The sequence below is a fragment of the Salvelinus namaycush genome, chromosome 22 (assembly GCF_016432855.1).
Source record: "Salvelinus namaycush isolate Seneca chromosome 22, SaNama_1.0, whole genome shotgun sequence".
Classification (NCBI taxonomy): domain Eukaryota; kingdom Metazoa; phylum Chordata; class Actinopteri; order Salmoniformes; family Salmonidae; genus Salvelinus; species Salvelinus namaycush.
In genome coordinates this window covers 10660915-10676155 of record NC_052328.1, presented here as the reverse complement: position 1 = coordinate 10676155, position 15241 = coordinate 10660915, and the positions used below count along the sequence as shown (strand labels likewise).

Genomic DNA, 15241 nt, shown 5'->3' with positions numbered 1-15241 from the left:
AATCCTTGGTAAATGTACAACTTTGCTATTTTTTTTATCTGAGAAATGTATTTAGAATTTAAACCAATCAGGGTTTAGGCCTGGGCATAGTGCTATTACAGCAACCACTTTAGTTGTTAATGATCTTGTCAACGCTTTAGACACTAAAATGAAATGTGCCGCTTTGTTTGTGGACCTGTCAAAAGCTTTTGATGCTGTTGATCATGCTATTTCATTGAATACGTTGTCCTCGATAGGCCTGAGCTCTGACACCTGTTCATGGTTTCCTGATTCTCTTAGTGACAGAACTCAGGCCATCGTGACTGATGGGGTTAAGTCAATAGCAGAATGTACATATTCGTCTGCATAGCCCAGATCTTGATGTAATCCAGTTTAGGAAGTAAGCTCCTAATGTTCAGATGCATCAACGATTTTTAAAGTCACATGGAGTCTCCAACTCAAACAAGCTATGTTCAATAGGCAGTTGCAGGCCCTGTCTGAGGGTCTATCCCTATTTGTAATAGAGGAGAGAGTAGAAATTGGAATTACTTTTCCAAGGTTGGCACAATAGGGCCTGAGGCCGCAGCCAATGTCAGTATGAGGAACTCTCAGAGTAACTAATGATGGAAGGTTCTAAACTGACCTACATGGTCTTTGGTTGCCCAAGCCCTCTGTGATTTGAAAACCAAGGGGTATTCACGTTTATGGAATTCACAATTGTACTAATAGTGCTGGGTGAGCAGACCACAGTGGGCTTCCCTTTTGAGCTAACAATAGCAGATCTAAGAGTAGAGTTCAAACAAATGGGTAAAATATTACAACTGATAACACCCCTGGCAGTATAGACAACAGTACAACAACAATGCTTAGAAAGGCATTTCCTGAGCGGGGTTTGGTTTGTTTCCGAGTCAATATATTAACGCAGCCTTGACATAATGAAAAGAGGGTATAGGCTCCTATACGGTTTGGGTGGAGTCCACAATCTCTGTAGAGCATATTTTGTTTCATAAAAATGTCAACATTGTCAATAAAAGTTAAGCCAACAGAGTGGCAGTGGTATTTAAGCCAGATACTTGCCTACTTAAATAAAGGTTAAATGTAAAAAAGTATAATAATAATACAAATATGAAGTGCTAAGACCCTTGCTGCAGCCAATGAGGAACTCTCAGAGTAACCAATGATGGAAGGTTCTAAACTGACCTACATGGTCTTTGGTTGCCCAAGCCCTCTGTGATTTGAAAACCAAGGGGCTATTCAAGTTTATGGAATTCACATTTGTACTAATAGTGCTGGGTGAGCAGACCACAGTGGGCTTCCCTTTTGAACCTTTTACAGCCGCGACCCAGCGACGGCAGAGATAATAGGCTGCTTTTCAGAGCCTTTCAGGGTGTTGATCAGCTCAATAAAATCATATTTCAATTGCTCTGATTTACCCTTTTTAATATCATTTGATCCCACATGCACTACGACCGCAACAGCTCTTGGCTGCTGATGTAGGACAGACGGAATAAATCCTGTGATATCCTTCACTGTAGCCCCCTGGTAGCACAGGTCTTTGCTCCAAGAACCGAGATGTGCCTCACCATGGAGCTATCATTGATGATGGCTGGAGGAAGGTGAATGGCCGTGGATGTCTGGCCTTGGCTGTGCCTCCATGGGGACTGACGGGAGAGGGAGGTCTCACATAATCAAGAGAAGCCCTCCGAGCAGGTTGGGGGGGTGGAGCCTGAGACACCCTCGAGGCCTGATGTGAGAGGGAGCCCGGGGGGTACAGGCCTGTGGTAGAAACCCCCTGAGCTGGAGCCTCAGGAGACAGGGTAGAGGATGAAGGAGCAGGAATCTCTGGAAGCAGGTGGGTGAAACTGTTGGTCAGCTGGATGGGATCCCCAAAGCCATTTCTGCCCCGTTCACCAAAGACCGCTCCCATTAGCTGTTGCGAAAGCAGCAGCTACTTTTCCTGGGGTCCACACAAAACATGATACAGAACATCAATAGACAAGAACAGCTCAAAGTCAGAACTACATAAATATAAAATAGCCTACATATCAGTACATACACACAAAATAGCTAAGTCAAATAGAGGAGAGGCGTTGTGCCGTGATGTGTTGCTTTGTCTGTTATTTTTGTTCAAACCAGGTTTGCTGTTCACTTGAGCAATCTGAGATGGAAGGGAGTTCCATGCAATCCTGGCTCTATTAATACTGTATGTTTTCTTGAATTTGTTCTGGATCTGCGGACTGTAAAAAGACCCCTGGTGGCATGTCTGGTGGGATAAGTGTGTGTGTCAGAGATGTGGGTAAGTTGACTATGCAAACAATTTGGAAATTTTAACACAATGTTTCTCATACAAATAAGTAGTGATGCAGTCAGTCTCTCCTCTACTTTTAGCCAAGAGAGACTGGCATGCATAGCATCAATATTAGCCCTCTGATTACAGTGAAGAGCAAGACGTGCCGTTCTGTTCTGGGCAAGCTGCAGTTTCTCTAGGTCCTTCTTTGCAACACCTGACCATATGACTGGGCAATAATCAAGATAAGATAAAACTAGAGCCTGCAGGACCTGCTTCGTGGATTGTGGTGTAAAAAAAATATTGGACAGACCTCTCCCAATCTTTACAACCATTCAATCAATATGTTTTGACCATGACAGTTTACAATCCCAGGAAACACCAAGTCATTTAGTCTCCTCAATCATCTAATTTGCCACATTATTCGTGATCAGATTCAGCTTAGGTCCTGAACTTAGGGAAGAATTTGTACCAAATACAATGCTCTTAGTTTCAGAGATGTTCAGGGCTAGTTTATTACTGACCACCCATTCTAAAACTGACTGCACGTCTTTGTTTAAGGTTGTAGTGATTTCACTAGCTGTGGTTGCTGACGCATTTAGGGTTGAATCATCAGCATACAGTGCTGTGAAAAAGTATTTTCCCCCTTTCTAATGTTCTCTACTTTAGCATTTTTTTGATACTGAATGTTATCAGATCTTCAACCAAAACCTAATATTAGATAAAGGGAATCTGAGTGAACAAATAACACAACAATGACACGACAACAAAGTAATTGCCCCCCTTACACTCAATAACTAGTTGTGCCACCTTTAGCTGCAATGACTCCAACCAAATTCTTCCTGCTCACTTTTCCATGCAGAACTGCTTTAACCCAGCGATCTTTGTGGGTTTTCAAGCATGACCTGCTTGTTTCAAGTCTTTGACGAGGCCATTCCAAAACTTCTCATTTGTTTCCATTTTCATGTAGACTTGATTGTGTGTTTTGGATCATTGTCTTGCTGCATGACCCAGCTGTGCTTCTGCTTCTGATTCAGCTCACAGACGGGTGGCCTGACATTCTCCTGTAGAAATCTCTGATACAGAGCAGAATTCATGGTTCCTTCTATTAAGGGAAGTCGTCCAGCTGAGGCAGCAAAGCATCCCCAAACCATCACACTACCACCACCATGCTTGACCGGTTCTTAATGTAGATTGCATTGTTTGTTAGCACTGTATGGGTTTCAACTGATGGCTGTTCTAAATGTGTGTACCACGTGCAACAAAAAGATGCCCTCATCACACCCATCAATTGGGCTATGTTTGCAAATGTTTCGTTGTCTGATTGAGGGGAATGCCGTAAATCGAGAGGAGTCGATGTGCTCTGAAAGATGGGACGCATCAATGTTTATGATCGCTATGTTTGGTGTATAGTCACATGGATGACATGCGTCTTACCCTGAGCTGGCCTGAACAGAATGAGAATATCTGTCGTATTGTGAAGAAAATTAGTTGTGGAACACGCACTTGAATGCACTCGTGATCCCGTTCTATGCGCAACAAAATTACAGTCTGTTTGTCTGAAGTGCCTTGTGAAAGCCTAACACTGTAAGATCATATTCTAAAACAGCTACTAATGTTGGGAATAGAATAAGCTTTCAAATGAAGTGTGCTTGCGTCCGTTTCTCAACGGCAGAGCTAAAAAAAAAAAAGCACCTCGTAGCTGAAGGCACTTTCCTTGATTCATTAAAGTGCATTGAAATGACTTAGGAGCTGTGCACAGTTTGAAAGGTGTGTGGCCACTTGGAGTTAGACCTACAGTTGAAGTCGGAAGTTTACATACACTTAGGTTGGAGTCATTAAAACACGTTTTTCAACCACTCAACAAATTTCCTGTTAACAAACTAGAGTTTTGGCAAGTCGGTTAGGACATCTACTTTGTGTACGACACAAGTAATTTTTCCAGCAATTGTTTACAGACAGATTATTTCACTTATAATTCACTGTATCACAATTCCAGTGGGTCAGAAGTTTACATACACTAAGTTGACTGTGCCTTTAAACAGCTTGGAAAATTCCAGAAAATTATGTCAAGGCTTTAGAAGCTTCTGATAGGCTAATTGACATCATTTGAGTCAATTGGAGGTTTACCTGTGAATGTATTTCAAGGCCTACCTTCAAACTCAGTTCTTCTTTGCTTGACATCATGGGAAAATCAAAAGAAGTCAGCCAAGACCTTAGGAAAAAAATTGTAGACCTCCACAAGTCTGGTTCATCCTTGGGAGCAATTTCCAAACGCCTGAAGGTACCATGTTCATCTGTACAAACGATAGTATGCAAGTATAAACACCATGGGACCACGCAGCCGTTATACCGCTCAGGAAGGAGACGCCTTCTGCCTCCTAGAGATGAACATACTTTGGTGTGAAAAGTGCAAGTCAATCCCAGAACAACAGCAAAGGACCTTGTAAAGATGCTGGAGGAAACATGTACAATCTATATCCACAGTAAAATGAGTCTGATATCGACATAACCTGAAAGGCCGCTCAGCAAGGAAGAAGCCACTGCTCCAAAACCGCCATAAAAAAGCCAGACTACGGTTTGCAACTGCACATAGGGACAAAGATCATACTTTTTGGAGAAATGTCCTCTGGTCTGATGAAACAAAAATAGAACTGTTTGGCTATAATGACCATCGTTTTGTTTGGAGGAAAAAGGGGGAGGCTTGCAAGCCGAAGAACACCATCCCAATCGTGAAGAACGGGGGTGGCAGCATCATGTTATGGGGGTGCTTTTCTGCAGGAAGGACTGGTGCACTTCACAAAATAGAAATCATCATGAGGTAGGACACTTATGTGGATATATTGAAGCAACATCTCAAGACAGTCAGTCAGGAAGTTAACTTCTAGTTCCTCCCAAACCCGGATCCGGGAGCACCCCCATCAGTAAAAAAGCTGACTAGCATAGCCTAGCATAGCGTCACAAGTAAATACTAGCATCTAAATATCATTAAATCACAAGTCCAAGACACCAGATGAAAGATACACATCTTGTGAATCCAGCCATCATTTCTGATTTTTAAAATGTTTTACAGGGAAGACACAATATGTAAATCTATTAGCTAACCACGTTAGCAAAAGACACCACTTTTTTTACTCCACCATTTTTTTCCTGCATAGGTAGCTATCACAAATTCGACCAAATAAAGATATAAATAGCCACTAACCAAGAAACAACTTCATCAGATGACAGTCTGATAACATATTTATTGTATAGCATATGTTTTGTTAGAAAAATGTGCATATTTCAGGTATAAATCATAGTTTACCATTGCAGCCACCATCACAACTCTCACCAAAGCGACTAGAATAACTACAGAGAGCAACGTGAATTACCTAAATACTCATCATAAAACATTTCTGAAAAATACACAGCGTACAGCAAATGAAAGACAAAGATCTTGTGAATCCAGCCAATATTTCAGATTTTTTAAGTGTTTTACAGCGAAAACACAATATAGCATTATATTAGCTTACTACAATAGGCAACCACACAGCAGCATTGATTCATGCACGTAAGCGATAGCGAATAAACCAGCAAAAGATATTACATTTTTGACTAACCTTCTCAAAACTTCATCAGATGACAGTCCTATAACATCATATTACACAATACATATAGAGTTTGTTCGAAAATGTGCATATTTAGCGGCACAAATCGTGGTTATACAATGAGAAAAGTAGCCAGGCTGCCAACAATATGTCGGGAGAAATCTTGGGAGAGGCACCTAATCTAATCAGTAACTAATCATAAACTTGACTAAAAAATACAGGTTGGACAGCAAATGAAAGATACATTAGTTCTTAATGCAATCGCTGTGTTAGATTTTTAAAATTAACGTTACTACGGCATACAGCGTGCGTTAAAGCGAGACCGCACCGAAATGAATGGCGGAATATGCATTTTACTTTTTTCAACAGAACAACGAATTAACATCTTAAATAGTTCTTACCTTTTGATGAGCTTCCATCAGAATCTTGGGCAAGGTGTCCTTAGTCCAAAAGAATCATTGCTTGGTTGTAGATTGTCCTCTTCAACGTTCGATTTAGCAGTAAACATTAGCCATGTGGCAAAGACATTTCCGACTCACTAAAACGCAGGACGATTAAATATCCGAAAATCACAATATACCGATATAAACTGATATAACTCGGTTTAATATAACAACATTATGATGTCTTTAACACCTATAACGAATAAAAACATGACCGGATATATCTAAGGCCTATAACCGGAGCGTTTTAGAGCCACAGCCAGATGTCCTTCCTGCGTCAGAGCGAAGTGAACAAAGACCGGACCCTACGTTCCCAGGCTATTTATAACCTCTCAGTTCTGCCTAGCAACCCCATTTCAACTCTCACTATTCGCTGACACCCAGGGGAAGACGTATGCAGTGCATCTCAACCAATAGAAGACAGGCAAATTAAATAAATAATAATAATAAACTGACCTGGGAACAGCTTGCAGAATTCAGCATTCTCACATCCTCATAGGAAAAATCCTCCAACTCCAGTTCTGTTTCACTCACAGATATAATTCAAACGGTTTTAGAAACTAGAGAGTGTTTTCTATCCAATAGTAATAATAATATGCATATTGTACGAGCAAGAATTGAGTACGAGGCAGTTTAATTTGGGAACGAAATTATTAAAGTCCAAACAGCACCCCCTATTGAGAAGAAGTTTTAAAGCTTGGTCGCAAGTGGGTCTTCCAAATGGACAATGACCCCGAGCATACTTCCAAAGTTGTGGCAAAATGCCTTAAGGACAACAAAGTCAAGGTATTGGAGTGGCCATCACAAAGCCCTGACCTCAATCCTATAGAAAATGTGTGGGCAGAACTGAAAATGCATGTGTGAGCAAGGAGGCCTACAAACCTGACTCAGTTACACCAGCTCTGTCAGGAGGAATGGGCCAAAATTCTCCCAACTTTTTGTGGGAAGCTTGTGGAAGGCTACCCGAAACCTTTGACCCGAGTTAAACAATTTAAAGGCAATGCTACCAATTACTAATTGAGTGTTTGTAAACTTCTGACCCACTGGGAATGTGATGCAAGAAATAAAAGCTGAAATAAATCATTCTCTCTACTATTATTCTGAGATTTCACACTCTTAAAATAAAGTGGTGATACTAACTGACCTAAGACAGGGAATTTTTACTATGATTAAATGTCAGGAATTGTGAAAAACTGAGTTTAAATGTATTTTGCTAAGGTGTATGTAAACTTCCGACTTCAACTGTATATATATATACAGTATATTGCACCTACCCCAACATTTTCATGAATATTGTTATTTTACTGATTGAAGCAAGAGTATTTTCAGATTTCGTTATTGACAAATGTTGTGAAAAGTACAGTAAATGTAAAATGCACAAAAAATCAACAGTGTAATGTTTGGATTCAGTCTTATGTCAGGTGAACTGTCCTCACCTTTGGTCTGATAATTTCCCTATATTTCAAAGGGTTGTCTTTCAATAGCTACCATGGCCATGCACATGCCTTTTATATCTTATTTTGGGCCCTATCCATATAACCCCCTTTCCACGAATGTAAAGGGTTAATTCATATTCGCTTAGATTCACACATCAGGTTTAACGTCGCTTCCGGTGTTCTTTTTATTTATATATTTATTTACATTTCTGCTTACTCACCGTGTTTGGCACATTTAAGAGGATCAGCTTCGAGACAGAGAGAGACAGACAGTCTTCGCTCGATGGAGAAAGGTACTGCGTATGTGCTGTGTAACTCAATTTGAGCAAATCCCACAGGAAAGCCTGTTTGACTAAGAGAGGTTGACACACGTGCCGATGGAGACAGACAGACAGATAGCACACCAACACCAGGTTTACCGTAAAATCTCAATGTCATTGTATGTTTAAGATCTGTTTGCCTCAGGCTCTGACACTTTGTTCAAGAGCACTTTTGAATATTCAAAGTCACAAAAGAATTAATAAACATAGAAAAGTAATAAATGGCAAGTGCTGAAGTAACTTCCCAGCTAGCACATTAAGTTCCCTGGATGTTCTTGGCGCGTCTGTTTATGGTATCAGTTTGGTGTTGGGATTACACCCTCCTGTAAGGTATTGTATAGTGCAGTATAGTAATTACAGGTAGCCTGTAATATAAACATTATTCAGTGAACATTCCTCCACGAACCATAGCAGCTGGATGCCAGTGAAAGTCATTGAGGACAAAGACCTTGCTGGATAAGGACCCTCAGCCTCTCTTCACACTCTCCACACAGGCAGATCCTCAACCACCTGCACTGCACAGGGGGGGGGGGGGGGGGGGGGGGGGGGGGGGGGGGTTATGGAATATCCTGGAGGCTGCTGTCTGTCATCCTAGTGCTATTAGAGAATGAGATAATGTGACGGAGCAGATTGGGCCCCTATTCCCAGAATGCTAACAAAATTAGCATAGACACGTCGACACTGTTAGCTAAATGCTAATGAGCGAAAACAAACAAACTAATTGCAAATACAGGCAAATCCAGCTCATAAACTTATAAAAGCATAGCTAGTACCTACCGAATGTCATTTTTGGTGAGTGTGGACAATTTTTCGAGTGAAAGTGAACAAGAGAAATTGTGCAAATGAACAAAGTTGTGATCCATGCTGTTCTGGCATCTGTACAGATAACTCATCCAGAGCTCTGTGACTTCTGGCAGAAAGCCATTATGAGATATCTGATGGCAAACATTTAGTAGTGAATTGTATACAAGTGCAACTTCATCACAGAGACTCGCCGATAGATATACAATGCTATGGACTCCTGCTTTCTCCCGTTGTGCTATTTACAAACAGACAAGTGATGGCTCAACTGTTGTGGGGAATTATGGTAAGCTTCATAATGTAAAATAGTATGACAGGTGAAATGAAGAATGCAGTCTACTTCATCTCCTAACGTATTGCACACGTTGACTGCAGGTATTAACTTAAAAAGTAGCTACAAATCTTCAAATGTATTGAAAAACTTCAAAGAATAGTTTTGAAAAACCGTCCCGTGGCTTTTTCCAAATACCCCGGTATACGGTATATACGCTATACTGCCAAAGTCTAATTGCCACACACTATAGAGAAGAAAGGGTACTCACTGAAACCTGACTTTACTTTGTTAAAAATAGCCGTGGAACTGGCTAATACACTGCTCAAAAAAATAAAAGGAACACTTAAACAACACAATGTAACTCCAAGTCAATCACACTTCTGTGAAATCAAACTGTCCACTTAGGAAGCAACACTGATTGACAATACATTTCACATGCTGTTGTGCAAATGGAATAGACAAAAGGTGGAAATTATAGGCAATTAGCAAGACACCCCAAATAAAGGAGTGGTTCTGCAGGTGGTGACCACAGACCACTTCTCAGTTCCTATGCTTCCTGGCTGATGTTTTGGTCACTTTTGAATGCAAGCGGTGCTTTCACTCTAGTGGTAGCATGAGACGGAGTCTACAACCCACACAAGTGGCTCAGGTAGTGCAGCTCATCCAGGATGGCACATCAATGCGAGCTGTGGCAAGAAGGTTTGCTGTGTCTGTCAGCGTAGTGTCCAGAGCATGGAGGCGCTACCAGGAGACAGGCCAGTACATCAGGAGACGTGGAGGAGGCCGTAGGTAGGCAACAACCCAGCAGCAGGACCGCTACCTCTGCCTTTGTGCAAGGAGGAGCACTGCCAGAGCCCTGCAAAATGACCTTGAGCAGGCCACAAATGTGCATGTGTCTGCTCAAACGGTCAGAAACAGACTCCATGAGGGTGGTATGAGGGCCCGACGTCCACAGGTGGGGGTTGTGCTTACAGCCCAACACCGTGCAGGACGTTTGGCATTTGCCAGAGAACACCAAGATTGGCAAATTCGCCACTGGCGCCCTGTGCTCTTCACAGATGAAAGCAGGTTCACACTGAGCACATGAGCACATGTGACAGACGTAACAACTTTTGAGGATTTAAAATTTTGTGGTCGTAGTCTTCAAAGTTGTTTCCGCGGGTCGCAAAGAGTAAAATTAGCATGACATGAACTGAATTAAATGTCAAAGGATTTTGAAAATGAAAAGCTTGGTTCAGGCTCAGTACGCCATTGACATCTTCGAAAAAGAACCGGAATTTTGAATGAATATGAAAAGAGTACATTAAAATATGAAAATATTATGGTTTAAATTACAAAATTGCTATCCATCTTACCTCTGTATGGTTTTATGTCCTGCGGGATTAGAGAAGAAAGATGACGAGTTCAATGGGAAAGGGAGTCTGTCAGGTAGCCAGTTGCATTCATTCTTGCACAGAATCCAGCCTAGCTGACGCGATTTTCCTCAGTTTTGACCACTTTTTTGATCTGGTCTCCATTGATTTAGTCACTCTAATTCCAGCCATCTTACAAGGGTAAAACTTCCAATAACTTTTGAACGGATTATGAGACACGATGTTTGGACATCTGGTTTTCTTGGAGGATTATCTACACAATTAACATTATTTTACCAATTGGTCAAAATATGTGTTTTTGATTGGACACCTTACAGTATATATGCAGCAATATTATGTCTCCAAAACTAGAGTGCGTTACAGTAAGCAGCACAACAACCACACAATGCAGCTGTTTCTTCACCAGTTTACTCCATCAGCAGTAAATGTCACAACATGTGGACAGGCCTGAGTACTCCACTCCCCATAGTATATCCAGGGCCAGACGAAGAGAGAGAGAGAGGACGGCACATAGTCAGAGGAGAGAGGGAGGAGGCACTTCTCGCTCCAGGGGCTTTGGCTGTCTATTTATATCAGTTGATGATTGCTGCTGCTTCCCAAAACTTAACTCAAAAGTGCCCGCCCTCTGCACTGTCTGCCATTTTGTTTTAAAGATGGAGTCCGCAGTAGAGAAAACAGCGCCACTGTCTGCCCCATGGCCATTATTGTTTTTGTTTTGTTGAGAAAGCGGAGGTGAGGAGCGTTGCCCAACGTGGTAAAATTTTGGGGGGTGTTTGTTGTTCATAGTAACTTCTTTGTTGTTTTAATATCGCAAATGGACGTGGCAGTTTTACCAATGAAGGATTCCGACATTAAAGGAGAGCACTGCAAAATGAGAGCGAGAAGGAGAGCGTAAGAAGGACAGAGTGAGTGAGAGCATTCGCGAGAGAGAGAGAGAGAGACCTACCTGGGAATATATTCCTCTGTGTCTGTGTACCGGCATGGTTAGCCTGGCCGGGTTGTAGATAGAGAGGGGGAATAGTGGTCATAAAGCACTCGGCTTTAACATCCACTAGTCCTCTCGTCTTTATGCTTATCTCCTTGACATGTGTGTAAATGACTTTCCGTTGGAAGAGTGTCCTGAGGGAATCACTCCACCCAGACACTGACAGCCCCGGTAATGCCCCCGCTTCCACCTGCCCACACACACACATTGATTGTAATTGAATTTTGGGATGGGGTGCAGTATAAGGGGAGAGGGAGGGAGGTGGGGAGAGAAGGGGTGGGGTAGAGATGGAGAGAGAGCAAGACAGACAGAGGGAAAGAGGATGGGGACTGCAGGTTCTTGCTATTGTGTTTTTATCCAGAGCTGAAGCAGTGAAAGGAAAATCTCTCAAGCAGTACGGTTCTCATCGGGCCTGAAAATCAGAGTCTGGTCCGACCCAAGCCTGGTGAGCTGAAGCCCAGGCCCAGTCCAACACCACAGAAATGAAATGAGCCCGAACCCCACCCCCAAAAAAGGCCGATTTCTAGAAAACTGTATATTGATTTAAACTGGTGTTGAGAACAATGTGGCAAAGGCGGGCAGCAGCGGTGTGAGGAGACGAGGAAACAGCCGATGGGCCTAGAAAAAGTACAGAGAGAGGAAGACATACCTTAGTTATGATCAACTGAATGACGAAAATGTTTGAATAAAGTAGGCTAATGCCATTGAAGGCATGTATGTAATTCTTGCTTATAATGAAACTCCCAATGTCTTATACTAATTGAAAGCAATAGTCGTGTGTGGTTACATCATGTTTCAGCATGATAATGCACGGCCCCATGTCGCAAGGATATACACAATTCCTGGAAGCTGAAAATGTCCCAGTTCTTCCAGGGCCTGCATACTCACCAGACATGTCACCCATTGAGCATGTTTGGGATGCTCTGGATCGACGTGTACGACGGCGTGTTAAAGTTCCCGCCAATATCCAGCAACTTCGCACAGCCATTGAAGAGGAGTGGGACAACATTCCACAGGTCACAATCAACAGCCTGATCAACTCTATGCGAAGCAGATGTGTCACGCTGCATGAGGCAAATGGTGGCCACAACAGATACTGACTGGTTTTCTGATCCACACCCCTACCATTTTTTTAAAGGAATCTGTAACCAACAGCTGCATATCTGTATTCCCAGTCATGTGAATTCCATAGATTAGGGCCTAATGAATTTATTTCAATTGACTGATTTCCTTATATGAACTGCACCTCAGTAAAATCTTTTAAATTGTTGCATGTTGCGTTTACATTTTTGTTCAGTATAGTTTGCTCATATACAGTGCACTCAAAATATTCAGACCCCTTGACTTTTTCCACATGTTGTTACGTTACAGCCTTATTCTAAAATGCGTTAAATAAAAAAAAATCTTCAGCAATCTACACAAAATACCCCATAATGATAAAGCGAAAAACAGGTTTTTAGAAATATTTGCAAATGTATAATTATTTTTTTTTGAAATACCTTATTTACATAAGTATTCAGACCCTTTGCTATGAGACTCGAAATTGAGCTCGTGTGCATCCTGTTTCCATTGAGCATCCTTGAGATGTTTCTACAACTTGATTGGAGTCCACCTGTGGTAAATTCAATTGATTGGACATGATTTGAAAAAGCACACAGCTATCTATAGAAGGTCCCAGCAAAAACCAAGCCATAAGGTCGATGGAATTGTCTGTAGCCCCCCGGGACAGGATTGTGTCGAGGCACAGATCTGGGAAAGGGTACAAACATTATACAGCATTGAACGTAGCCAAGAACACAGTGGCCTCCATAATTCATAAATGGAAGACGTTTGGAACCACCAAGACTCTTCCTAGAGCTGGTTCTTGGTCAGGGAGGTGACCAAGAACCCGATGGTCACTCTAACAGAGCTCCAGAGTTCCTCTGTGGAGATGGGAGAACCTTCCAGAAGGACAACCATCACTCCATCTCCACCACTCAGGCCTTTATGGTAGAGGAAAAGGCACATGACAGCCCGCTTGAAGTTTGCGAAAAGGCACCTAAAGATTCTCAGACCATGAGAAACAAGATTCCCTGGTCTGATTGTCATGTCTGGAGGAAACCTGGAACCAAGATTGAACTCTTTGGCCTGAATGCCAAGCGTCATGTCTGGAGGAAACCTGGCACCATCCCTACGGTGAAGTATGGTGGTGGGAGCATCATTCTGTGGGGATGTTTTTCAGCAGCAGGGACTGGGAGACTAGTAAGGATCGAGGGAAAGATGAACGGCGCAAAGTACAGAAAGATCATTGATGAAAACCTGTCCAGAGCACTCAGGACCTCAGACTGGGGCGAAGGTTTACCTTCCAACAGGACAACAACCCTAAGCACACAGCCAAGACAACGCAGGAGTGGCTTTGGGACAAGTCTCTGAATGTCCTTGAGTGTCCAAGCCAGAGCCCGGACTTGAAACCAATCTAACATCTCTGGAGAGACTATAGCTGTGCAGCAACGCTCCCCATCCAACCTGACAAAGCTTGAGAGCATCTGCAGAGAAGAATGGGAGAAACGCCCAGCTTGTGTGCCGAGCTTGTAGTGTCATACCCAAGAAGACTCAAGGCTTTAATCGCTGCCAAAGGTGCTTCAACAAAGTACTGAGTAAAGCGTCTGAATACATGTAAATGTGATACTTCAGTTTAGATTTTTTTTTATAAATGAACAAACTTATTTTTTTTAAACAGTTTTTGCTTTGTCAGTATGGGGTATTGTGTGTACAGTAGATTGAGGAATCAAAAAAATATTTTTTAGAATAAGGCAGTAACCGAAGAAAATGTGGAAGAATTCAAGGGGTCTGAATACTTTCCGAAGGCACTGTATTAGCTGATCAGAACATGTTGCTAGCATGTTATGTAGATTAACAAGTTCATTTTGCTCTTCACTCGCATAGTAGCCTGTCCTACTCCCGACCAAAAGCCTGTGACTTCAATCAATGTGATTTTGTTTCACTGAATCTCTGTCTGTACATTTTGTTCATTGATTAATCTGGTTGGACAAGTGGAAGTGGTAGCTCCTTTATTCGTTTGCTCATCTTTCACTGACCACAAACATTTAGCATGCAATAATGTAGCCTAAATCAAGTGTATTATTTTGCTCTTATAATATAATCTAAGCCTAATATAATCTATCCATCATCGAGCTGTGAGAGCACATCCTGTTTTATGTCTTAATGTAACCCACTTCAGCATAACCAATAAATCATTCATTCGTGTCATTACAAAGCATACGAGTCATTCATGCCTTTAAATACAATCAAGCATTTAAAAAAAATAAAATGAAATAACAAAAGGATCCTTGAATAATTAAGCAATAAATAAATAACTCAATTTTCTGCCAAACGTACATTTGAATAATCACTTAAAAGCCCCGTGTTTTTGAATGCATGTTTAATTAGGAAAACATTTGGATCAGTTTTGGGTCTTCATTTGATAGTTACCAGGTCCAGAAAGGCACATGAGCAGGGCAGTCATAGGGTGTATGTTGTTAGGATGTATCTGCGTTAAGATGCCACTGGAACATGGGCTTCTCCTGATACTGAGATGCACTGCCTGTCGTGGTCTTGTGGATCATCATTCTCCCGAGGGCACTCAAGCCTACTTGTATCGCAATTTGAAACATTTCAATCATCAGAAAAACAAGTTGAATCACAGACATACATTTCTCTGGCCCAGCCAATATTGGAATCGTGGCGGCACTAGTGTCTGCAGCTGCTGCGGCT

At 41.9% G+C, this 15241-nt stretch overlaps 1 protein-coding gene across 1 annotated transcript in view; it reads left to right on the top strand.

Moving 5' to 3' along the window:
* LOC120017391 (adhesion G protein-coupled receptor A1-like) overlaps positions 1-15241 on the top strand; it is a 65423-nt gene that overhangs the window by 43484 nt on the left and 6698 nt on the right. The gene's annotated exons all lie outside the window — the stretch shown is intronic.